Genomic DNA, 25352 nt, shown 5'->3' with positions numbered 1-25352 from the left:
TGAGCCAGCCTCGAAACTAGGTACTCTGAATACAATGGTAAATCAGATTAAGATCCCTATTGTCCAAACTCAACACAGTCAACACAAGCTCTTGCTAATAACAGTTCCTGTTTTAGGCTCCCTGGTAAAGAATCTGCCTGCCAAGCAGGCAGGTTCAGTCCCCGGGTCGGGAAGATCCCCTGGAGGAGGAAATGGCAACCCAGTCCAGGATTCCAGCCCAGATAATCCTAGGGACAGAGGAGCCTGGCGGACTACCAGTCCAAAGGGTTTCAAGAGTTGGACACGATTTAGCAATTAAACAACAGGTAGAAGAGTAACCATTCCTACAGATTAATGACAAATCAGTGACAACAAACAGAACACAAAGAAAAGCAGAGCAGATGAGGGAACGTTACTGCCAAAATTCCAGGCTGCTTCTGGAAATTACCGTCATGCAGACGCAGAACTTGGACTCCGCTCCACAAGAGGGCGCTACAAAACCGCTTGCGCGGGATCCACTCCGGGCAACGCCGCTCTAGGCCACAAGCCCCGTTTCAGCTGCATTTCCGCCGTCGCTGTGCGCGTGGAGGCGGTTCTTGCCCCTTTGTCCACGTTTCGTCGTGGATCCCACGCCATCTGCACGTATCCGGGTTCCATCCGCGGACACCGGTATCTTCCCGCACTGTTGGCTTTGTCTCCGCCGCTCTCCCGCGCCGTCTGGTCGTGGGGCACTCCGGGTGAGTCCTCTGCGGGAAGCGCTGGGCACGTGGTCAGCTCCCTCCCCAGCCCAAGGGGAAACAGACCCGAGCGGGGAGCACAGGCCGCAGGTCGCCTCAGAGCCCTCCGCTCCCGGTTCCGAGCCCGTCCCCTGAGCATGTGGGTCTCTCGGGACTCGTCTTCTCGACAGAGGGGCCTCTGGTCGTGTGGCCTCCGGCCGGCGCCGCTTCGGAATATGGGGGTCCCCTGGCCTCACCCATCTGTGGGGAAACTTGGGCTGGCCGACGGTGAAAAGCGGGTCAGGGGATGCGTGGGCCCCAGGTCTTGCAGGGAGGTTCTTGGGGAGCCGGTGTGAACCGCACACGTGCTGCGCCAGAGCCCCCCGATCACATCCCATCACCTCCGACTCCAGTGTTTCATCCCTTGCAGCCGCTCCTCGGTTGCCGGGCAGATAACCTTCGTGACCGTTAGCCCATTTCCCCTCGGTAACCTCTAAGGGAAAAGTGTTCAAACCTCCACTTTGAGAAAGCCCCCAGGGCCCTAGAAGGGTTCGCACTGAAGGCCTTCCCCTCTCTTTCCGGGCCAGGCCCTGCGCAGCTGAAGACCCTGCCTCGGGCGGCTCCCCATCCCCTCCTGCAGGACCCCGACCCTCACTGCCTGCCGCGCCCCCGCCGTGTCCAGGGACTGAGCTACTGCAGAGGGGATGGTTCCTGGGCTTGAGGGTTCTGGGACCTGCCTTGCAAAGCCCTTGTGCAGGAGGATGGGGTGGGTTTGGGGGCCATAAAGGCTAGAGTTCGGATCCTGACTCAGCCCCTCATTAGCCGGGGAACCAGGGATGAGTTCCTTTATTCTCCTGAACGTTCCTTTCCTTCAAGGGGGAAAATGGCAATCACTCCGGAAGGGCAGAGGCCTGGTCTGTGTTCTTTTTATTTGAACTTGGCATGGAGTAGGTCCTCAGTTGCTATTTGTGGGGTGGATTAGTAATTGAGGCTTTTTTTTTTTTAACCGGAAGTTGGTCTTCCCCTGGGAGGTGGAACCTTTTCAGGAAGTGAGGCTAGTGCCTGGTGTCCCGGCTTCTAACCCGGGCTCCTCTGCCTGATTCCCCATCTGCCCTCTTCTGCCCCTGCATTCGAAAGTGATCATGCGCTGCGTGTGCCTTGGTCATTGATAGTGCAGGGAAAGGAACTGCTGAAAGCATTTTCCCCGTGTTTGGAGGGTTCACTCCTGTCCCTTCTGAACTCTGGAGCTGTCACACACCTCCCCCCTCCTACTGCTTTTTTAGACACTTCCTGGCAGCTGATGTCAGTTGACTGCCCTCTGCCTGGCTCAGTGCTGGTTTCCGTGAGGCTTTGGGAAAGAATGTGGGTGGGTTCTGCCACTGCAGTGGTCTTGTGACTCTGGTCTCTGGTCTCAGCAGCCCTAAGACCTTGTTTGCCTCTGGATTTGTAGTGATTGCAGGCTGCCTGTGTCCTAGTTGTTGGTAATATGGGCCAAGGAAAAGTTTCAAGAATTCTTCTCATAATTCAGGTGATCCTTGCTTGTCCCTTCCAAACCGGACAGCCCTTTAGTTGCTGTGACAGTGGCCAAGCCCAACGTGCACTGAGGGTGTCAGGAGCCTCAGACCCGGCTTCCCCAGCATTCACACCCTGGGTTTTCCTGCTGCTGAGCATGATGGTTTCCTGTTCGGTTGGCTAATCATCTGCTGGCCTCTTGTCCCCTGCAGGAGTGTCACGTGGCTGCTTTGGGTGAGAGGTGTCCTCGGGGAGAGCCAAGACTGAGACCCAGGTAAGTGGTGTCCTGCTTGTTCTGTCCTGCTCATCCTCCCAGTTCTGTGCAGGCTGGGAGGCCAGAGGTGTGGGGAGTGAGGGCGCAGTTGGAGGCCCGGCCCCTTTCTGCTGCTGAGAGCCCTGGGTGGAGGCTGCAGTGATGTTGAGAGGATGGAGGTTCACACCCAGTGACCAGCCGAGGGCTCTTCTGTGAGCCTGAGCAAGAGCTCTGTATGGTGTTCAACCCTGGTGGTGTGTACACTCACTCCTTCGGGACCCAGGGTCTCTCCGCGTTTCTGCCGTCAGTCTTCCCTTCGGCTCTTGGCAGGGACTGGGTAGATCTGCCGTCTTAGACTGTGAGTCTGGTCAGTGCTCCTTCTGCTGGTCTGCTCCTCGTCCAGGCCGCTTCTCAGGGTGCTGGCAGTGGCGTCTCTGCTCGGGTCCCTCACTGCCCTTCTCGGCCCCTGCATTCGAAAGTGATCGTGGGCTGCCTGTGCCCTGGTCATTGATAGTGCAGGGAGAGGAATTGCCGAAAGCCTTTCCCCGTGTTTGGAGGGTCCATCCTGTCCCTTGCAAACCCTGGCGCTTTCGTACATGTCTGTCTTTCCCCTGATTTGTGTTGCTTCCTGGCACCCAGTGCCGTGTGCTCACTGAGCTCCCCTCTTCCGGAGTAGGCCCCTGCCTCGGGTCTTTGGGCTGGCCGGGGAGGGCTCCCCTCCTGGAAGCTTTCTCTGCTTCCTCCCCGCACCGCTTCCCACATCCTCAGCCCCACCACCCAGCACTAACCCCGCATAGGAAACTTGATTTGCTGGTTGTGCCCGTTATGCTGTGATCTTGAGGGTAGTGCCTCTTCTGACCTGACTATAGCAGCTGGTCATAAAAGGGGGGGTGGGAACCAAAGAGGTAGAGATGCCCTATCTGTTGCAAGGAGATTGGACTCCTCCCATTGCGGAGGGTCAGGGCACCATGCCCTCCGGCAAGCCAGCCTGCTGGGTCAGCCTCCTTTCCTTTTTTCCTGGTGAGAGGTTAGGACGAGATGACTAAGGCAGGCCTAGGCCTGCCCGGGCATGTCTGGACATGCCCCGACAGAAGACTATACACACCTCTTAGAAGTTCTGCCCGGCAACCTAGCTGACCAATCTGGAGCCAGCACGAAGCTCTCGCGGTCCAACCAGGAGCCGACACGGAGCCCTTGAACACCAATCACCGCTGAGTCCGCGTGCCCGCGTTTTCTTCCTTATATGGGAGCCCCGGCCAAGGCTATAAAACCTTTTCCCCACCCCTCCTACCTCGCAGACTCCCTTTGTCTCCTCGCTGCCCGGGAGTTCTGCCCGAGAGCGACCGCCCAATAAAGGCCCCCTCCATCAAAAGTCCGTGAAGGTGACTCCTTCTTGTGGCGGTTCTTACACCTGGGTGTGTTGTTTCTCTAGTGAAAGGTAGGCTTACTGTTACCTGCCTTTAATCCTGCTGGGGGTGATTTTCTAGTAATAGACTGGTCAGAGCACAGTGTTGTTGAGGATATATATGTACTTAATCCATTATACTAGATGGTGGCCCCACGGCCCTCTCCCTGCAGCTGTTGGCCCTCGCAGTCCATTCTGGTCACTGCCAGTCAGCCACAGGCTGCTCTGCAAACCCTGACCTGAACATGTTGTTTTTATTGAGGCGGATGTGCAGCAGGTTGATCACAGTTGCCCCACCAGACAGATGGCACGACTCTGTGTAAGAGACATTGCCCCTTCTAGTCCTTTACCCCGCAGGAGACCACCAGGATGCCCTGCTCGGGCAACTTAACAAGCCTCCATACCTACTTGGGGACAGAATAAGATGCTCTGTCACCAGGCACAGGGAATAGCTTCTGTGCAGGGATCTTCAAACTCCCCCGAGAACGTGTTTGTTGCTATGCTTGCCCTGTTCTGCCAGAATTCTCCAGCAGAGCACCCAGAAGCTCACGACTGAATTGCATCTGGCTGTCTTAAATAAAAAAGGGGAGATGCTGGGAGCCAACACAGGAGATCCCACCCATGACAAGGTCATGTGGGAGAGCGTGGCGGGCAAGGCAGGATCAGGACTCAAGGGACTCCCCATCCTCACCCATGACAAGGTCATGCAGAAGAGCCTGACAGGGCAAGGCAGATCAGGTCTCAAGGGGTCCTCTGCCTGAGCATCTACCCCAAAACCAAAATCTGTCTGTTTACTTTCTGCTATACTACACTCTTCTGACATTAACAGGGGCTATCCCCGACCACCTTTCTCTGGAAAATTAACTTACAGCTCCAGTTAATAGTCTCCTGCATATAAAAGGAGTGTCTCAGCTCAAACCTCTCTGCTGGCAGTCTAGCTTGTGTGACAGGTTTACCCACACTCTTACTGCTACACACATGACTGTTTATAACTTCTCAACCATAAACAGCACAGAGAGTTTGGAGTATTTTGAAAGTCTTAGTTAGCATAGGGCTTTTCTAAAGATAAGAATCATGTTGGTGAAGGGTTTCATTGCTGAGTTAATGATTACCACCAGGCCTCCATATCCTCAGGCACCTGGGAGTGTATTAATCAATGTAATTGGAATGTAGAAAAAGAAATACAGTTGTTTTGATGTTAGCAATGTTAGACTTTTGAGTTAATGAATTTTCTCTTTGTTATAAGGAGAAGGCAATGGCACCCCACTCCAGTACTCTTGCCTGGAAAATCCCATGGATGGAGGAGCCTGGTAGGCTGCAGTCCATGGGGTCGCTAGGAGTCGGGCGTGACTGAGCAACTTCCGTTTCACTTTTCACTTTCATGCATTGGAGAAGGAAATGGCAACCCACTCCAGTGTTCTTGCCTGGAGAATCCCGGGGACGGGGGAGCCTTGTGGGCTTCTGTCTATGGGGTCGCACAGAGTCGGACACGACTGAAGTGACTTAGCAGCAGCAGCAGCAGTACTCTTTCTCTGTTATAAGTTTTATCCTTGCTATGTAAGAATGTAACTTTATCACTTTCTTAAGACTAAGCAGATTTCAGAAAAAACATCTTAAGGGAAAACAAGTTTTCTGATTAACCTTTATCAGTAGAAACAAAGGCTTGTAAGAACAAAGATATGCAAAGAACACTGTCTTTAGATAGTAGCTGACCCTGCCTGACTCTGCTTTTTACATTTATCTCTATGTACAATTAAAGTATAAAAGCTTCCCTGAAAAATAAAGAGACGGACCAGTTCCTCAAAAAACTGGTTTCCCCCATGTCGTTCTTGCTTTATCTTTCTCTTACTCTCCTTTTCAGGCTGCTTCCTTGACGCGCAGGGGCTCGCCATGTTCATTTGTTTGCCTGGGCTTCTAAGACCTGAATGGGAAGGCGCTCTGCGTCTTCACTCCTTCGGGAGACTGGGAGGGCGCCTGCGGCCTAGGTGAACGGTGCAAGTTCCTTGTCTGGAAGTTTATTGGCTTTCTGCGTAAAAAAGGAATATCAGCCTCTTTCTCTCTTAAATTTTCCTAACTGCTATATTCCTTCTTTATCTCTTTCTATGAAAGTGATGTCGCTCAGTCGTGTCCGACTCTTTGTGACCCCATGGACTGTACCCTACCAGGCTCCTCTGTCCATGGGATTTTCCAGGCAATAGCACTGGAGTGGATTGCCATTTCCTTCCCCAGGGGATCTTCCTGACCCAGGGATCAAACCCAGGTCTCCCACATTGTAGACAGACACTTTACCGTCTGAGCCACCAGGGAAGTCCTATCTCTCTTTATATCTCTAAATAAATCTTTTTAGGTCGCTGATGCCGTCCCCCTGAGGATACCCTGGATCCAACTGGGGCTGGACTCTGGTAAGTGGTACCCGGAACAGGCTATCCGAAGGTAGGTCTCCCCCAGTGTGCAGTTTTCGGACAGCTAGGCCCCCACTCAGGGTGCCGCGGACCCCCCTGCATAAGATAGATAGGGAAAGAGGGGTGGGAAGTTTTGGGTTGAAAAGAAACCTGGTTGATAGGTTGAAAGAAACCTGAAGTGTTGATTGTTGCAATATAAGACAAGAAATCTGTACTGAAATCTGAAATCTTTTTCTATAAAATTTCTGACATGGGTAACAGTGAATCTAAAGAAGGACAGCTTTTTATAGAAGTAATTTTGCAACTGTTAAACAAAAGAGGAATTAAGGTTAAGAAAACTAATGTTCGATGTTTTTTTACTTTTGTACAAGAGCAGTGTCCTTGGTTTCCAGAAGAGGGCACTGTTAACTTAGATACTTGGGAAAAGGTAGGGAAACAGCTAAAAACTTATTACACTCAGCATGGTCCGGAAAAAGTACCTACTGATACTTTTTCCTTATGGAATATGATTAGAGATACTTTAGATCCAGCTCACGAATCTGAAAAGGTACATGTTAAAGAGGGAAGTGAGGAGGAAGAGTCCAAGCCTGACTATCGACAGTTAAACATGCTGTCTGCCATGAACACCGATAGTCATGCTGAGAACAGAGATGAAAAGAAAGATCAGCTTTCACCTCAAGATGAGGAAGATTCAAAAGAAGTGGCAGTTCGATATCATTCTGATGAGGATTCGTCTTTTTTAGCTAAAGATACTCCTAAGAGCCTAAGAGAAATATCCCCAACTAGACCATCAGTAAGATTTAAACATCAGACAGTTAAAGGATCTCTAGAACAGGAGAAGAAAAACATGGGACGCCTTTGTTCCCCCATGCCTCCCCCTCCTCATAGGGATGAGGGGCCTCCGCTAGCAGTTCCCTGGAGAAGGGTTCTCTCTAGCCCCGAGGATGAATTTGATCCCCACCTTGAGGCTTGTTTTAGCGATAGGGGAGAAACCCCCTACTGGGAACCCCTTCCAATGAAAATGATTAAAGAACTCAAACAGGCTTGTGCCTTGTATGGGGCTACAGCCCCGTACACTATAACAGTATTAGAGGCCTTAGCAGCCAGATGGATGACACCCCATGACTGGAAGACAGTTGCTAAAGCTTGTCTGTCTAGAGGGCAGTATGTACTTTGGAGAGCTGAATATGAAGATCTTGCCCAAAAACAGGCTGATGCTAACCAAAAATATGGCCCAAGATATATTGTAAAAAGTATGTTGACAGGGATTCATGAATTTGGAACACTAAGAGAACAGATGGGATTAGACAGAAGAACTCTAGATCAAGTAACCGCCTGCAGCCTCGGGGCTTGGCGACATTTGCCTCAAGGGAAAGAATCAACCTCTTTTTTAAACATTAGACAAAAACCAGAAGAACTATATGAGGACTTTATATCACGACTTACAGAGGCAGTTTACAGAGTAATTTCCAATTCTGAGGCAGCTGAAATACTGGTAAAACACCTGGCATTTGAAAATGCTAACTCTACCTGCCAGGCCATTCTACGTCCTATAAAAGAATCGGGACAAATAGAAGATTATATCAGACAGTGTGCAGACATAGGACCAGCAGTGATACAGGCCATTGCCATAGCTGCAGCCATAAAGGGAAATTCTTATCAACAGGAAGTACAATCCTTTTTTGCAAGCAGGAATAACTTGTCAAAGAGTCGTTCCAGTAATCCAGGCCAGAATACTAGTTTATCCAAGGCCTGCTACTCTTGCGGACAGGAGGGACACTTTGTCCGTGCTTGCCCCCAAAAAGCAGCTGGTTCTTCTGCGCCAAATCCTGCCTCCCTGGCTGCGGCTCCTAATCTTCCTAAGGTTCTTTGCCCTCGTTGTCAGAAGGGATATCACTGGGCAAAGGATTGTAGATCAAGATTCCATAAAAATGGAACCTTGCTAGTTCCTGACCGGCAATTGGGAAACAGGTTGAGGGGCCAGCCTCAGGCCCTGACAATGATTGGGGCAACAACGCTAAACCCATTCATACCCTTCATCCCATCGCAGAACTCATCAGAGCAACCCCAGGCAGCACAGGACTGGACCTCAGTTCTGCCACCTCAACAATATTAACACCAGATAGTCCCACTATAAAAATCCCTACAGGGGTTAAAGGTCCATTACCGACAGGCTTGGTAGGAATTATATTAGGCAGAAGCTCCTTAGCTATGCCAGGTTTGACAATTATCCCTGGAGTGATTGACTCAGATTATACAGGAGAAATTCAGATAATGATTTCACCCCCAACTAAAACTATTCAAATTTGGCAGGAACAAAGAATAGCTCAACTTTTACTTTTGCCCTACTGCACTGCTATGGGACACACCGCTACTCAAAGGGAAAGGCAGGAAAAAGGATTTGGGTCCAGTGATATGGCCTTTTGGATAACAGAAATTACTCAGAAACGCCCCATGAAAAATATCCTGGTCAGTGGCAAGTCTGTTTTGGGGCTATTAGATACAGGAGCATCTCTTGCATCGCTGGGAAAAACTGGCCCAGCTCCTGGCCCACGCATACTACTGAAAATGAGTTGCTGGGGTTAGGGAGAGCCCCCACAGTAGTCAAGAGTGCAAAAATATTAGATTGGCAGTTTGAGGATACCTGTGGAACTTTCCAACCCTATGTAGTTCCTTCGTTCCCCTTTACCTTATGGGGGAGGGACGTGCTGTCTCAAATGGGAGTGCTACTTTTTTAGCCCTGATGATAAAGTGACCTCCCAAATGCTCCATATGGGCTATGATCCATCAAAAGGCTTGGGTAAACAACAGACAGGAATAATTGAGCCAATTTGCCTGACCCCTCAACAGCTATGTACTCTATTGGAGTATCTGCCAGGAGCCAGTGTGAGGAACTCCGCCTGTGGCAAAGAGAAAAACAGAAAAAGAAAGAAAAATAATCATAATAAAAAGGATTCTACAAATAAAAATATTTATCTTATGGCCAAATAGAACATTTTTGTCAGCAATGTCCTGCTAAACAGAGACAACAAGCTGTGCCAGTCAACCCCAGGTAGCTCAGGACTAGACCTCAGTTCCACCACAGCAACAATATTAACCCCTGACGGTTACTCAGATTCCAATGGGAGCGGCTAGCCCCCTGCCTGAGGACATTTTGGACTTGTGCTAAGGTGTAACTTGCTTTCTTTTCAAGGAATTTCGGCGGTGCCTGGTGTAGTAGATTCTGATTATACTAAGGAAATTAAAGTTTTGATCTCGTCGCCTGCTAAAACTGCAAATTAATAAAGGTCAAAGAATAATACAGCTTTTGCTTTTACCTTAACAGACAAGAAAAACCTTGACTTCTCAAGGTAGAGGCCCCAGAGGATTTGGATCTAGTGATCTAGCTTTTTGGGTGCAGGAAATTACTGCTTCTAGGCCTTTGAAAGATCTTTTAATTCAAAAAAATAAAAATGTCAGGGCTGTTAGACACAGATGTCTCTTCCATTGCTGGGAAAGACTGGCCAGCTCCTGGCCAACACATACTACTGAAAATGAGTTGGTGGGATTAGAGAAAGTGGTATGTGGAGTGGGAACGCTGCAGAAGAAAAGGTGAGGGAGAGTTTAGAACCTTTGGGAGTAGTGAGTTCCCCATTGCTGGAGGTATTCAAGCAAAGATTAGATGGTTGCTTGTCATCTAAAGAGCTATAGACCTGATTTAGGTTACAGAGGGATAACTGGAGAAGCTTATATTGTGCAACACCACTTTACTTGCTGCTTATATTTAGGTCTGCCAAAAGTTTTGAAAACTGATAATGCCCCTTTGAAGCTGCTGAGAGATTGTTTACTAACTTTAAATGATTTCCAGAAATTATTAGGAGATGTTAATTAGATACGCCCACATTTAAAACTGACTACTGCAGATTTAAAGCCTTTGTTTGATAGCTTAAAAAAAAAAAGCGATCCTAATCCCAGTTCTAAGGGAAGTTGACTAGTGAGACAGAGTCAGCTCTTGTTAAAGTGGATGAGGCTTTAAATGAGCAGTTAATTAGGACTGTGTGAAGTCGCTCAGTCGAGTCCAACTCTTTGCTACCCCATGGATGGTAGCCTACCAGGCTCCAGGTCCATGGGATTTTCCAGGCAAGAATATGGGAGTGGGCTGCCATTTCCTTCTCCAGGGGATCTTCCCAACCCAGAGATCGAACCTGGGTCTCCTGCATTGCAAACAGATGCTTTACTTTTTAAGCTACTAGGGAAGTGAACCGACATACGTAATGCCATGATCTTTCATAAGATTATGGTCTCAAACTGGTGGTAAACTGATACTTCAGATTAACAGTGCTGGGTAAAAATGGTGACTAGTTATGGAAAACAGTGTGCTGATGCCTCAAAAAAATTAGACACAGAATTGCAGTATGATGGCAGTTCTACCTGTGGAGTATAGAGGAAAAAAAAGTGAAAACAAGAACTCGGACATTCATAGACCTGTGTTCATAGACCTGTTAATTAGGATTAATATTACCAAAAGGTGAGATTAAATTATTCTTGCCATAAAACATACACCTACAGGATGCTTGTGACAAGAAGGCCCATTGGTTCCATCTACCAGTGACCCCAAGAAAAATAGTTTTATCCCAGCTTGGTGGCACAATTATATTATTATATTATTTAAAAAAAAAGAGTGTGGAACTTTTTGGAAAAGAAGTAACAAATACAGTAATTCCATTCAGTAAGGATCAACTGCAAGTCTTTTACAAAATAGTGATGATTGGCAAGTTGCCTTGATAGATTTCAGGGGTCAAATTTTGTTTCATTTGCCCTTAAGTCCCCCATTGCATTTTTTGAAAACACATCCAGTAATTTTTCTGAAAATTTTTCTATTCAGCCTTTGAAAGGGGCTATGACTTGGCCTCTGGTTAAGTGAAAAGATCTCCTTACAGGAGAGTCGAAAGGGCCAGCTATACTGCTAACTTGTGGGAGAGGGTATGCTTGTATTTTTCCCCAGGGTGCTGAGTTGCCAATTTGGATCCCGGACAGACTGATTGGCCATGTCGCAGTCCCTCAGACACTTGGTTCCTCCACTGCTGCGACCACAAAAAAGAGAAAGGGCACTCCTCTGCCCCTGCCTCCGCCGCCCACCTGAAAAGTCCATCAGACTCTAAGACAACCGGCAGCAGAGATCCCAGAAGAACCACCCACTGAGCAGAGGTCATGGCTTTACATAAAAGACGTCATCCTCCTTCAGTTCAGTTCAGTCGCTCAGTCGTGTCTGACTCTTTGCGACCCTATGAATTGCAGCACACCAGGCCTCCCTGTCCATCACCATCTCCCGGAGTTCACTCAGACTCACGTTCATGGAGTCCATGATGCCGTGCAGCCATCTTATCCTCTGTCATCCCCTTCTCCTCCTGCCCCCAATCTTTCCCAGCATCAGAGTCTTTTCCAGGGAGTCAGCTCTTCGCATGAGGTGGCCAAAGTACTGGAGTTGATCCTCCTTAATCTTAGAGAATTCAGCATTAGTAAGAGCAATTACTTCTGTTACTGTTACTATTACTCTTACTGTTACTGTTACTGTGGCAGCAATATCGTTGACTCAACAAGTGCAAATGCCCAATATGTTGAAAAATCATATTTTAGGTGTTTGGAATAGCTCAGATATTAGTTTAGATTTAGGGAAGCTTCATAATCAGATACAGACCATGGAACACTCCTGACTAGATTTTACTGCCGCAGGAGAAGCCAATGACTTTTTCCATACATTCTCTAACTTCATTTCTGGAAAGACTATTCTGTCTACTGTGTTTAGTTATGTTGCTGTGGGTGCTCTAATCTTGCTCCTCATAATCAGTCTTCCTTGTATTGTCAGGATTCTTTGGCAGAGAATTCAAAAGCTCGTGACTGAGCTGCATCTGGCTGTTTCAAGAAATAAAAAAAGGGGGAGATGCCGGGAGCCAGCGTGAGGAACTCCGCCTGTGGCAAAAGTCATGAGGAAGGAGGCTCGGCATACGCAAAGGCGGGATCTAGCCTCAGGAGACCCCCTGTTCCTGAGCATCTACCCCTGCCCAGAGCCAGCACGGGAGATCCCACCCATGACAAGGTCATGTGGAGAGACCTGATGGCAAGGCGAGTCAGGTCTCAAGGGGTCCTCTGCCTGAGCATCTACCCTGAAACCAAAATCTGTCTGTTTACTGTCTGCTATACTATACTCTTCTGACATTACAGGGGGCTATCCCCGACCACCTTTCTCTGGAAAAAGTTAGCTTAGAGCTCCAACTGGTCTCCTGCATATGAAAGGAGTGTCTCAGCTCAAATCCCTCGATGGCTCTCTAACTTGGCTGACAGTTAGAGACTTTCACAGCTTGTGATTGTTTACAGCCCCTCAACCGCGAGAGGCATGCAGCTTAAAACATGTTAAAGATATAGAGCCTTTTCTAAAAAGCAAAAAATTATATTGGTGATGGGTTTCACTGTTGAGTCAATGTCTGCTGCCAGGCCTCCATATCCTTTTATCTTTTAGGCACCTGGGAGGGTATTAATCAATGTAATAGGGATGCAGAAATAGGAATATAGTAGTTTTGATGTTAGCAATACTAGACTTTTGAGTTAGTGAATTTTCTCTTTGTTATAAATCACTGTACTCCTCTTTCCTTACTATAAATTGCTGTGTCCTTGCTATGTAAGAATGTAACTTTATTTAGTGCTTTCTGAGAGTGGCACCAGATTTTGGAAAAAGAACAACACTATTAAGGCAAATAAGTTTTCTGGTTGACAGACCCTTATCAGAAAAGGGCCGTAAAATGCTAATTGGCCTTCTGGCCAGAAGATTATGTAAATCAGCTAAGACTTGTGTATACAGCTAGGTATGCAGAGAGAAAGCCTGGTCTCGATAAGAGTCAGGGCTGCTGACGCTGCATAATTTTGTATTATCCATTGATCTCTGTGTACAACCAAAAGTATAAAAAGCTTGCCTGAACAATAAAGGATGGGCCAGTCTCTGGAAAGACTGGTTTCCCCTGTGTCGACTTTCTCTCTCCTTCTCCCTCTCCCTCCCTCTCCTTTTCAGGCTGAATTCCCATCTGGAGCGTGGAGGCTTACCATGTCTACTTACTTGCCCTAGCTTCTAAGACCCACATGAGAGGCAGACCAAGGCGGGGCACCCTCCGCTATTCAAGCAGGCACCGGTGGCCTACGTAGACAGTGCAAACTTCTTGTCTCGAGGTTTTATTAGCTTTCCGCGTAAAACAATTTATTCAGCCTCTTTTCTGCACTAATTTTCCTACTATACTATTCTTTCCTAATCTTATATTTCTAATTATGTAGTCCTTTCCCAGACGCCGACTCCATCCCCGTTTCAAATTATCCTGGATCCACCGGGGCTGGACCCCAGCATATCCCCAAAAACCAGAGTCTGCCTGCTTTACTGTGTTATGGTTTCTACCTACTCTTCTGACATTAACGGGGCTGTCCCCTCACCACCTTTTTCTGGAAAAAGTTAATTTAGAGCTTTTAGATAATAAATCTCCTGGGCATAAGAGTGTTTCAATCCAAAAACCCCTCTGATGGCTTTCTAGCCTGCTTGCTGGACTCTTAACAGCTGTGCCTGTGATTGTTTGCAGCCTCCCAACCGCGAGAGGCACAGGAAGCTTAAAACATCTTAGGAATGTAGGGCCTTCCGAGGAGTCAAAATCATTAGAATAGGACTGATTAAGGGTCTCATTTGTTGAGCCAATACTTGCTGGCAAGTTTTTATATCTTTTATTGATTGGTATAGTTGATAGGTAGGGAAAAAAAGGTAGTAGCCCTGGTATTAGCAACATTAGATCTTTGAGTTAAGTACTTTCTTTGTTATAACCCACTGCACCTTTGTTCTACAGGAATGTAACTTTATTTAGTACTTTGAGGGTGATGCAGATTAAAGAAAAAAAAAAACACTTCAAGGGAAAAAGTTTTCTGGTTGATAGACATTTATCTAGGAACAGAGCCATAAAAATGTTAACAGGCCTCTTGGCCAAAAGATAATGTAAACCACCTGAGACCTTTTGTATACGGGAAGGTATGCAGAAAGAAAGTCTGATCTCAATAAGGGTCAGGACTGCTGCCCCTGCATAACTCTGCATATTCCATTATTTCTCTATATACAACTTGGGGTATATAAGCTGCTTTTGAAAATAAATATGTGGGTCTGGCACCGATGCTTGACTCCCCCATGTTGTTCTTTCTCGTTTTTCTGGCTGAATTCCCATCTGGAGTGTGGAGGCTCACCGAGTCTACTTATTTGCCCTGCTTCTAAGACCCACGTGAGAGGGAGCCCAAGGTGGGGCACCCTCCGCTGTTCAAGCGGGTGCCGGTGGCCTACGTGGATGGTGCAAGTTCCTTGTCTTGGAACTTTATTGGTTTTCCAAGTAAACCAAGTTATTCAGCCTCTTTTCTCCACTAATTTTCCTACTACACTATTTTTTCGTAATCTTTATATTTCTAAATAAATAAATTTTTCCTTGCTGACTCCATCCCCGCTTCGAATTCCCTGGATCCACCGGGGCTGGACCCTGGCAGGTATCCAAATGTAAAATGGAGGCCATTCTTTTTGCTGCTGACCCCATTACATGGAAATCTCAAGACCCAGTGTGGGTGGAACAATGGCCTCTGCCTAAAGAAAAATTACTGGCAGCTAAAACGTTAATTTTTGAATAAGTACAATTGGGACATACTGAACCATCCAGTAGTCCCTGGAACACTCCTATTTTTGTCATAAAGAAAAAATCTGGTAAATGGCAACTTTTACAAGATTTGAGAGCTATTAATGCCACCATGGAAGACATGGGCGCCTTATAGTGTGGGCTCCCTTCCCCAGTAGCTGTTCCACAGGGATATAATATAATTGATTTACAAGACTGCTTTTTTACCATTCACTTAAGTGCTGAATAAAAAGCGATTTGCCTTCAGTCTGCCATCAGAGAATTTTAAACAGCCTTATTTAAGGTTTCAATGAAAAGTGTTGCCTCAGGGAATGAAAAATAGCCCTACCCTGTGTCAAAAATTTGTTAATGCTGCTTTAGAAGAAATTATCGGAGAAGGCAATGGCAACCCACTCCAGTAGTCTTGCCTGGCAAATCCCACAGATGGACGAATCCCTGGTAGGCTCCAGTCCATGGGGTCGCTAAGAGTCTGACATGACTGAGTGACTTCACTTTCACTTTTTACTTTCATGCATTGGAGAAGGAAATGGCAACCCACTCCAGTGTTCTTGCCTGGAGAATCCCAGGGATGGGGGAGCCTGTTGGGCTGTTGTCTATGGGGTCGCACTGCTGGGAGCCAGCGTGAGGAACTCCTCCCATGGCAAATGTCATGAGGAAGGAGGCTTCAGCAGGATCGAGCCTCAGGAGACCCCCTGTTCCCAAGCATCTACCCCCCAAAACCAGAGTCTGTTTTATGCTCTCACCTACACCTCTGACTTTACGGGGGGCTCTCCCCCATCACCAATTCTCTCGGAGAAGGAGCTAACTTGCAGCTCCAGTTAATAAAAATTCCTGGGCGTGACAAGAGTGTTTCAACTTACAAACTCTTCTGAAGGTTCTCTAGCCTGCCTGATCAGGTTCGTCCGGCCACGTGATTGTTTATAGCCTGTTTACAGCCTCCCAACCGTGAGAGGCATGAGATGCTTTAAAACTTTCTAAATACAGGCTCCTTTGAGAAGTTAGAAGATTATTAATATAGTATAGTGGATAGTATAGTGGGTTGGTTAGGAATTATATTGGTGAAGGGTTTTTCATTTGTTGTGCCAATAATTGCTGCTAATTCCCTGCCCTGGGTGTGACAAGGGTGTCTCAGGTCAAACCTCTATGCTGACAGACTAGCTTGTGTGACAACCTCTCAACCATAAACAGCACAGATTTTGGAGTATTTTGAAAGTCTTAATTAGCATAGGGCTTTTCTCATTGTTGAGTCAATGATTGCCACCAGGCCTCCATATCCTTAGGCACCTGGGAATATATTAATCAATGTATTTGAAATATAGAAAAGGAAATATAGTAGTTTTTGAGGTTAGCAATACTAGACTTTTTGAGTTAATGAATTTTTTCTTTTGTTATAGATCACTGTACTTTGTTATAAATCACTGTGTCCTTGCTATGTAAAATGTAACTTTATCACTATCTTAAGACTAAACAGATCTTAAGGGGAACACTGGTGAAGGGTTTTCATTTGTTGAGCCAATATTTGCTGCTAAATCTCCATATTCCTTGCCCTTATACTGAATATAACTAGCATATAGGAGAAATAAGTATTAACTTTAATCATGTTAAACCTTAGGCTAAGTAAATTCCTTTCTTGATTTTAATCCACTACACCCTCACCCTATAGGAATGCAACTTTATTTGGAGGGTGGCGCTTGGTTTAAGAAAAATCACCCCTGGAAAAAATAAGTTTTCTATTGACTGACCATTATCAGAAAGGGCCATAAAATGTCACCAGGCCTCATGGGCAGAAGATGATGTAAAACCCATAAGACCTTTGTATAATTTTATATGAAGCGCCTTATTGTGACAAGGGTCAGGTCTGCTGACCCCCGTGTGACTCTGTATTCATCCCTATGTATAACAAAAAGTATATAAGCAAACCTGAAAAATAAAGAAATTGGATCAGTTTCTGGAAAGACTGATTCCCCCGTGTCATTTCTTTCTTGCTCCCCGTTTTTCTGGCTGAATTCCCAACTGGAATGTGGGTACTCACCAAGCCTGCTAATTTTGCCTGGGCTTCTAAGATCAGACCGGGGAGGCCTCAGTGCCTCCTCTCCTTTGGGAGAACGGAAAGACGCCTGTGGCCTGCGTAGGTGGTGATTGGTATTCCACATAAACCAAGTTATTCAGCCTCTTTTTCTCCACTAATATTTCCTACTACACTATCTGTTTCTAATCTCTCTATATATCTGTAATTAAATAAGTTTTTTCCTAGGATGCCTACTCCGTCTCCCCTTCCAATTACCCTGGACCCACCGGGGCTGGACCCCGGCATTGCACAGAGTCGGACACGACTGAAGTGGCTTAGCAGCAGTAGCAGCAGCAGAGCTAAATATGCACAGGTTTATATGATTCATTATGTGGATGACATTTCAGTAGCTCATCCAGATAGAGCTCACTTACAAACCGTTCTCCAAGATTTCACTCAGCCACTGTCAGCTAGAGGCTTGAAAATTGCCCTGGAAAAAATTCAAACCAACCCACCCATAACTGTTACAAATTCAGAAACAGTGACTCATTCCCCACTGGAATTAAGATAAGATCACCTTGTTTCTCTGAATGATTATCAAAAACTTTTAGGTGATATTAATTGGATAAGGCCTTATCTTAAACTAACACTGCTGAGCTAAAGCCTCTTAACATTTTGCTGGGATCCTGATCCAACTTCAAAACCGAAATTAACAACTCTGGAGGCCCTAGGCAAAGTAGAAAAGGCTTTATCTGATAGTTATGTTCAGTTCAGTCGCTCAGTCGTGTCCAACTCTGCGACCCCATGAATCACAGCACGCCAGGCCTCCCTGTCCATCACCAACTCCCGGAGTTCACTCAGACTCCTGTCCATCGAGTCCGTGATGCCATCCAGCCATCTCATCCTCGGTCGTCCCCTTCTCCTCCTGCCCCCAATCCCTCTCAGCATCAGGGTCTTTTCCAATGAGTCAACTCTTCGCATGAGGTGGCCAAAGTACTGGAGTTTCAGCTTTAGCATCATTCCTTCCAAAGAAATCCCAGAGTTGATCTCCTTCAGAATGGACTGGTTGGATCTCCTTGCAATCCAAGGGACTCTCAAGAGACTTCTGCAACACCACAGTTCAAAAGCATCAATTCTCACATCCATACATGACCACAGGAAAAACCATAGCCTTGACTAGACAGACCTCTGATGGCAAAGTAATGTCTCTGCTTTTGAATATGCTATCTAGGTTGGTCATAACTTTTCTTCCAAAGAATATGCGTCTTTTAATTTCATGGCTGCAGTCACCATCTGCAGTGATTTTGGAGCCCCCCAAAATAAAGTCTGACACTGTTTCCCCATCTGTTTCCCATGAAGTGATGGGACCAGATGCCATGATCTTCATTTTCTGAATGTTGAGCTTTAAGCCAACTTTTTCATTTTCCACTTTCACTTTCATCAAGAGGCTCCTCGTCACTTTCTGCCATAAGGGTGATGTCATCTGCATATCTGAGGTTATTGATATTTTTCCCAGCAATCTTGATTCCAGCTTGTGTTTCTTCCAGTCCAGTGTTTCTCATGATGTACTCTGCATAGAAGTTAAATAAGCAGGGTGACAATATACAGCCTTGACGTACTCCTTTTCCTATTTGGAACCAGTCTGTTGTTCCATGTCCAGTTCTAACTGTTGCTTCCTGACCTGCATACAGGTTTCTCAAGAGGCAGGTCAGGTGGTCTGGTATTCCCATCTCTTTCAGAATTTTCCACAGTTTATTGTGATCCACACAGTCAAAGGCTTTGGCATAGTCAATAAAGCAGAAATAGATGTTTTTCTGGAACTCTCTTGCTTGTTCCATGATCCAACGGATGTTGGCAATTTGATCCTCTGGTTTCTCTGCCTTTTCTAAAACCAGCTTGAACATCAGGGAGTTTACGGTTCACGTATTGCTGAAGCCTGGCTTGGAGAATTTTGAGCATTACTTTACTAGCATGTGAGATGAGTGCAATTGTGTGGTAGTTTCAGCATTATTTGGCATTGCCTTTCTTCGGGATTGGAATGAAAACTGATCTTTTCCAGTCCTGTGGCCACTGCTGAGTTTTCCAAATTTGCTGGCATATTGAGTGCAGCCCTTTCACAGCACCATCTTTCAGGATTTGAAACAGCTCAACTGGAATTCCATCACCTCCATTAGCTTTGTTCGTTCAGTTCAGTTCAGTTCAGTTCAGTCGCTCAGTTGTGTCTGACTCTCTGCGAGTCCATAAATCCCAGCACGCCAGGCCTCCCTGTTCATCACCATCTCCCGGAGTTCACTCAGACTCACGTCCATCGAGTCCGTGATGCCATCCAGCCATCTCATCCTCGGTCGTCCCCTTCTCCTCCTGCCCCCAATCCCTGACCACAGGAAAAACCATAGCCTTGACTAGACGGACGAAAGTAGTGATACTTTCTAAGGCCCACTTGACTTCACATTCCAGGGTGTCTGGCTCTAGATGAGTGATCACATCATCATTATTATCTGGGTCGTGAAGATCTTTTTTGTACAGTTCTTCTGTGTATTCTTGCCACCTCTTCTTAATATCTTCTGCTTTTGTTAGGTCCATACCATTTCTGTCCTTTATCAAGCCCATCTTTGCATGAAATGTTCCCTTGGTATCTCTAATTATGTAAAAAGGATTGAATGAACAGCTGCCTGGCAATTCCTTTGCCTGGCTACCCCCACTGCACCTATGGGAGTTTTGTGGCAAAACGGCCCCCTAGAGTGGGTCCATCTTCCCACTCAAGCTCAAAAAGTAGTGGCTTCTTATCCAGGGTTGATAGCTACGTTGTTATTAAAGGGAAGAAAGTGGAGCATTGAATTATTTGGTAAAGAGCCATCAGAAATTGTAATTCCATATAACAAAGAACAGCTTGATGCTCTTTTAATGTTTGGTGAAAATTGGCAAATTGCTATAGGAAACTATTTTGGTCAAATTCTGCATCATTTACCTTCGCATGTTTTGTTAAATTTTATATCTAGACACCCAGTTATTTTCCCTGTTAGATGCAAACAGTTCCTTATTCCAGGAGCTCAGACAGCTTTTACTGATGGGTCAGCTAATGGCAGAGATTCTATAGTTACAAGGAATCAGCATAATGTTTTACAAACACAGGAAACTTCAGCTCAAAGAGCTGAACTCACAGCTGTTATAGAGGCTTTTGTTATGTTTGCAGAGCAGGAATTTAACCTTTACTCTGACTCTCAGTATGTGGTCAAGCTGTTTCCACATATTGAGACTGCGGTTCTGCCCAAGAACAAATTTACTATCTTTTACTTGCTAACTAAATTGCAGAAACAAATCTGGAAATGAAACCAAGCATTTTTTATTGGCCACATTCAAGCTCATTCTGGACTGCCTGGACCTTTAAATGCCTTAAACGATTTGGAAGATTCACTAACTAGGGTTACAGTGGCCTCTGCTTTTAAAGAAGCCTGATTGCCCGGAGCCAGCATGGGGAATCCCACCCATGGCAAATGTCATGAGGAAGGGGGCCTGGCAAACGCAAAGGCGGGATCAGGTCTCAAGGGTCCCCCCTGGATTTTCCTGAGCATCTACCTCCACAGCCTCCAGAGTGCCTGCTTTATTGCGCTATGCTTTCCACCTACTCTTCTGACATAACAGGGGGCTATCCCTGACCACCTTTCTCTAGAAAGAGGTAACTTAGAGCTGCAGTTAACAGTCTCCTGCATATAAAAGGAGTGTCTCAGCTCAGATCCCTCTGATGGCTCTCTAACTTGCCTGACAGGTTTATCCAGACTTTTACAACTTGTGATTGTTTACAGTGCCCCCCAGCTGTGAGAGGCACGAAGCTTAAAACATCTTAAAGATATAGAGCCTTTTCTAAAGAGCTAAGAATTATATTGGTGATGGGTTTCATTGTTAAGTCAATGACTGCCGCCAGGCCTCTATATCCTTTATCTTTTAGGCACCTGGAGGATATTAATCAATGTAATTGGGATATAGAAAAAGGAATATAGTAGTTTTGATGTTGGCAACACTAGACTTCTGAGTTAATGAACTTTCTCTTTGTTATAAATCACTGTACTCCTCTTTCCTTGTTATAAATTGCTGTGTCCTTGCTATGTAAGAATGTAACCTTAATTAGTGCTTTCTGAGAGTAGCACCAGACTTTAGCAAGACCAACACTTTAAAGGCAAATAAGTTTTCTGGTTGATGGACCCTTATCAGAAAAGGGCCATAAATGCTAATAGGCCTCCTGGCCAGAAGATGATGTAAATCACCTAAGACCTGTGTATACAAATGGGTATGCAGAAAGAAAGCCTGGGTCAGAGCTACTGACCCTGCATGAGTTTGCTTTTTACATTTATCTCTATGTACAACTCAAAGTATAAAAGCTTTCCTGAATAATAAAAAGATGAGCCAGTTCCTGGAGAGACTGGCTCCCCCCGTGTCTTCTTTTCTTTCTCTCCTCCTTTTCAGGCTGATTCCCATCTGGAGCATAGAGGCTCGCCGTGTATACTTATTTGCCCAGGCTTCTAAGATCCATGTGAGAGGGAGCCCAAGGCAGGGCACCCTCTGCTATTCAAGTAGGCGCCTGTGGCCTTTCGTAGACATTGAAAGTCCCTTGTCTCGGGGCTTTATTGGCTTTTTATGTCAACCAAGGAATACAGCCTCTTTCCTCCTCTATTTTCCCCGCTACACTATTCTTTCCTAATCTCTCTTTATATCTCTAAATAAACAATCTTATCTGATCGCCGACTCCGTCCCCGCTTCGAATTACCCTGGATCCACAGGGGCTGGACCCTGGCACCCAAGCCTCTCACTAACTTCATTATCAAAATACTCTTGCATTAAGATATCAGTTTCAGATTCCTCGAGAGTCTGCTCGAGACATTGTTCATTCCTGTTCACATTGTCCTACTACTATAAATAGTTTGCCTATGGGAGTTAACCCTCGAGATCTCAGACCTAATGCCCTCTAGCAGATGGATGTAACTCATGTCTCCTCATTTGGAAAATTGCCTTTTGTTCATGTAACTATAGATACTTTTTCTCATGTTATTGTTGCCACTGCTCGCACTGGAGAGGTGTATAGGGATGTAGTGCAACATCTCTTTATTTGTTTTTCATACTTAGGCCTGCCAAAACCTTTGAAAACCGATAATGCCCCTGCTAATATTTCTAAGTCATTTCAAGAATTTTGCATAAGATTTTAAATAAAACGTAACACAGGCATCCCCTATAATCCACAGGGACAAGCCATAGTGTAGAGAACACATCAGACATTAAAAGTACAAATTCAAAAATTACAGGAAGGGGAATATAAATATAGTTCTCCCCATCCAATCTTGCAACATGCTCTCTTTGTAATAAATAACCTAAATCCTGATTCGTCCAGAACCACTGCAATGCTTCATCATTGGTGTCTGGAACAACAGAATACAAAGCCGTTGGTAAAATGTAAGAACCTCCTCTCTGGACAATGGAGGCATCCTGATCCACTGTTACCCAGCAGCTGAGGATATGCTTGTATTTTTCCACAGGACACAGATTCTCCAATTTGGATCCTGAACAGACTGATTCACCATGTCACAGCCCCCCAGGCACCCGGTTCCCTCGTTGCCTTGACCACGAAAAAGAAAGGGGCCTCCTCTACATCCACTTCCTCTGCCAACATGGGACGTCCCACTGTTCTTGAGACGACTGACACCGGAGAGCCTGGATGAGCAAGAAGAGGACCCATCCACCAGACAGATGACACGACTCCGTATAAGAGACATTGCCCCTTCTAGTCCTTTACCCTGCAGGAGACCACCAGGACGCCCTGCTCGGGCAACTCAACAAGCCTCCATACCTACCTGGGGACAGATTAAGATGCTCTGTCACCAGGCACAGGGAATAGCTTCTGTGCAGGGATCTTCAAACTCCCCCGAGAACGTGTTTGTTGCTATGCTTGCCCTATTATCCTGCCAGAATTCTCTGGCAGAGCACCCAGAAGCTCACGACTGAATTGCATCTGGCTGTCTTAAGAAATAAAATAGGGGGAGATGCTGGGAGCCAACACGGGAGATCCCACCCATGACAAGGTCATGTGGGAGAGCCTGGCAGGCAAGGCAGGATCAGGACTCGAGGGACTCCCCATCCTCACCCATGACAAGTCACGCGGAAGAGCCTGACAGGGCAAGGTGGATTCAGGTCTCAAGGGGTCCTCTGCCCGAGCATCTACCCCAAAACCAAAATCTGTCTGTTTACTGTCTGCTATACTACACTCTTCTGACATTAACAGGGGCTATCCCCAACCACCTTCCTCTGGAAAATTAACTTACAGCTCCAGTTAATAGTCTCCAGCATATAAAAGGAGTGTCTCAGCTCAAACCTCTCTGCTGGCAGTCTAGCTTGTGTGACAGGTTTACCCACACTCTTACTGCTACACACATGACTGTTTATAACTTCTCAACCATAAACAGCACAGAGAGTTTGGAGTATTTTGAAAGTCTTAGTTAGCATAGGGCTTTTCTAAAGATAAAAATCATGTTGGTGAAGGGTTTCATTGCTGAGTTAATGATTGCTGCCAGGCCTCTATATCCTCAGGCACCTGGGAGTGTCTTAGTCAATGTAATTGGAATGTAGAAAAAGAAATACAGTCGTTTTGATGTTAGCAATGTTAGACTTTTGAGTTAATGAATTTTCTCTTTGTTTAAATCACTGTACTCCTCTTTCTTTGTTATAAATCGTTGTATCCTTGCTATGTAAGAATGTAACTTTATCACTTTCTTAAGACTAAGCAGATTTCAGAAAAAAACATCTTAAGGGAAAACAAGTTTTCTGATTAACTAACCTTTATTGATAGAAACAAAGATGGAGCCATAAAATGTTAATCAGTCTCCAGACCAGAAGATATTGTAAACAAATGTAAGACCCTTGTAAGAACAAAGATATGCAAAGAACACTCTGTCTTTAGATAAGGGTCAGAGTAGCTGACCCTGTGTGACTCTGCTTCTTACATTTATCTCTATGTACAACTTAAAGTATAAAAGCTTCCCTGAAAAATAAAGAGCTGGACCAGTTCCTCGAAAAACTGGTTTCCCCCATGTCGTTCTTGCGTTCTCTTTCTCTTACTCTCCTTTTCAGGCTGATTCCTTGGAGTGCAGGGTCTCGCCGTGTTCACTTATTTGCCTGGGCTTCTAAGACCTGAATGGGAAGGCGCTCTGCGTCTTCACTCCTTCGGGAGACTGGGAGGGCGCCTGCAGCCTAGGTGAACGGTGTAAGTTCCTTGTCTGGAACTTTATTGGGTTTCTGCGTAAACCAAGGAATATCAGCCTCTTTCTCTCCTGTATTTTCCTAACTGCTATATTCCTTCTTTATCTCTCTCTATGTCTCTAAATAAATCTTTTTAGGTCCCTGATGCCATCCCCTTGAGGATACCCTGGATCCAACCAGGGCTGGACCCCTGTACTCCTGGGCATGAAAGGAGTATTTCAATTCAAACCCCCTGTTAGCATTCTAGCTTACTTGGCAGGTTTATCCAGACTCTTGCAACATTGTTGAGCCAATGCTTGCTGCCAAATTCCCACATCCCTTATCCATTGTGTTCCTGGGAGTGCATATAGTTAGGATGTAGAAAAAAAAAGTAGTAGCCTTAACATTAGCAACATTAGACTTTGAGTTAATAAGTTCTTTCTTTGCTGTAACCCACTGAATCTTTGCTCCATAAAAATGTAACTCTGTACTTTAAGGGTGACACAGGCTAAGGAATTTAAGAAAAAAACATTTCAAGGGAAAGTAAGTGTTTTAGCTGACCAACTTTTATAAAAAAGGGGTCATAAAATGTCAATAGGCCTCCAGGCCTGAAGATAATGTACAAAAAATAAGACCCTTGTTTATGAAATAGTATGCAGGAAGAAACCTACTATTGATAAAAGTTAATACTGATGGAATGTTGAGCTGACTACATTTTTCACTTTGCTCAATGTACAACTCAGGGTATAAAAGCTCCCTCTGAAAATAAAGTGACGGGCCTTGCTCACCGAAACTTGGTCTCCCCATGTCGTTCTTTCTTTCTCTTTCCTTTTCCTTTTCAGGCTGATTCCCTGCAGCACAGGGGCCCTCTGAGTTCACTTTCCTGCCTGGGCTTCTAAGAGAAGGTGGGGCACCTTCAGCTATTCGAGAGGGCGCCTGCGGTCTATGTGAACAGAGCAAGTCCCGTGCTGGAGCTTTATTGGCTTTCTGCATAAACCAAGGAATATCAACCTCTTTCTCTCCTCTATTTTCTTAACTGCATAATTCTTTCCTTATCTCTTTCTGTATCTCTCTCAGTTGCCGATGCCGTTCATGCTTCAGATAACCCTGGATCCAACTGGGGCTGGACCCTGGTAAGCTCTGAAGAAACCTGCTTGCCTGGCACCTCCCTTCCAGAGACT

General features: G+C 45.8%; 1 long non-coding RNA gene and 2 other non-coding genes across 3 annotated transcripts; all 3 read left to right on the top strand.

Moving 5' to 3' along the window:
- The first annotated feature begins 573 nt into the window (after window positions 1-573).
- LOC138091428 (uncharacterized) lies at window positions 574-24799 on the top strand. The gene is made up of 4 exons (XR_011145933.1): window positions 574-716; window positions 2420-2481; window positions 6213-6267; window positions 22476-24799. It is a non-coding gene; the product is annotated as an uncharacterized lncRNA (long non-coding RNA).
- On the top strand, window positions 1818-1952 carry LOC138091978 (small nucleolar RNA SNORA71). Its single transcript, XR_011145998.1, has one exon. It is a non-coding gene; the product is annotated as a small nucleolar RNA SNORA71 (small nucleolar RNA).
- LOC138091973 (small nucleolar RNA SNORA71) lies at window positions 2925-3057 on the top strand. The gene has a single exon (XR_011145995.1). It is a non-coding gene; the product is annotated as a small nucleolar RNA SNORA71 (small nucleolar RNA).
- Window positions 24800-25352: the final 553 nt, after the last annotated feature.

Source organism: Capricornis sumatraensis, chromosome 15 (assembly GCF_032405125.1).
Source record: "Capricornis sumatraensis isolate serow.1 chromosome 15, serow.2, whole genome shotgun sequence".
Taxonomy (NCBI): domain Eukaryota; kingdom Metazoa; phylum Chordata; class Mammalia; order Artiodactyla; family Bovidae; genus Capricornis; species Capricornis sumatraensis.
Note: the sequence above shows the minus strand (reverse complement) of the source record. Positions and strands in the feature narration are given on the sequence as shown.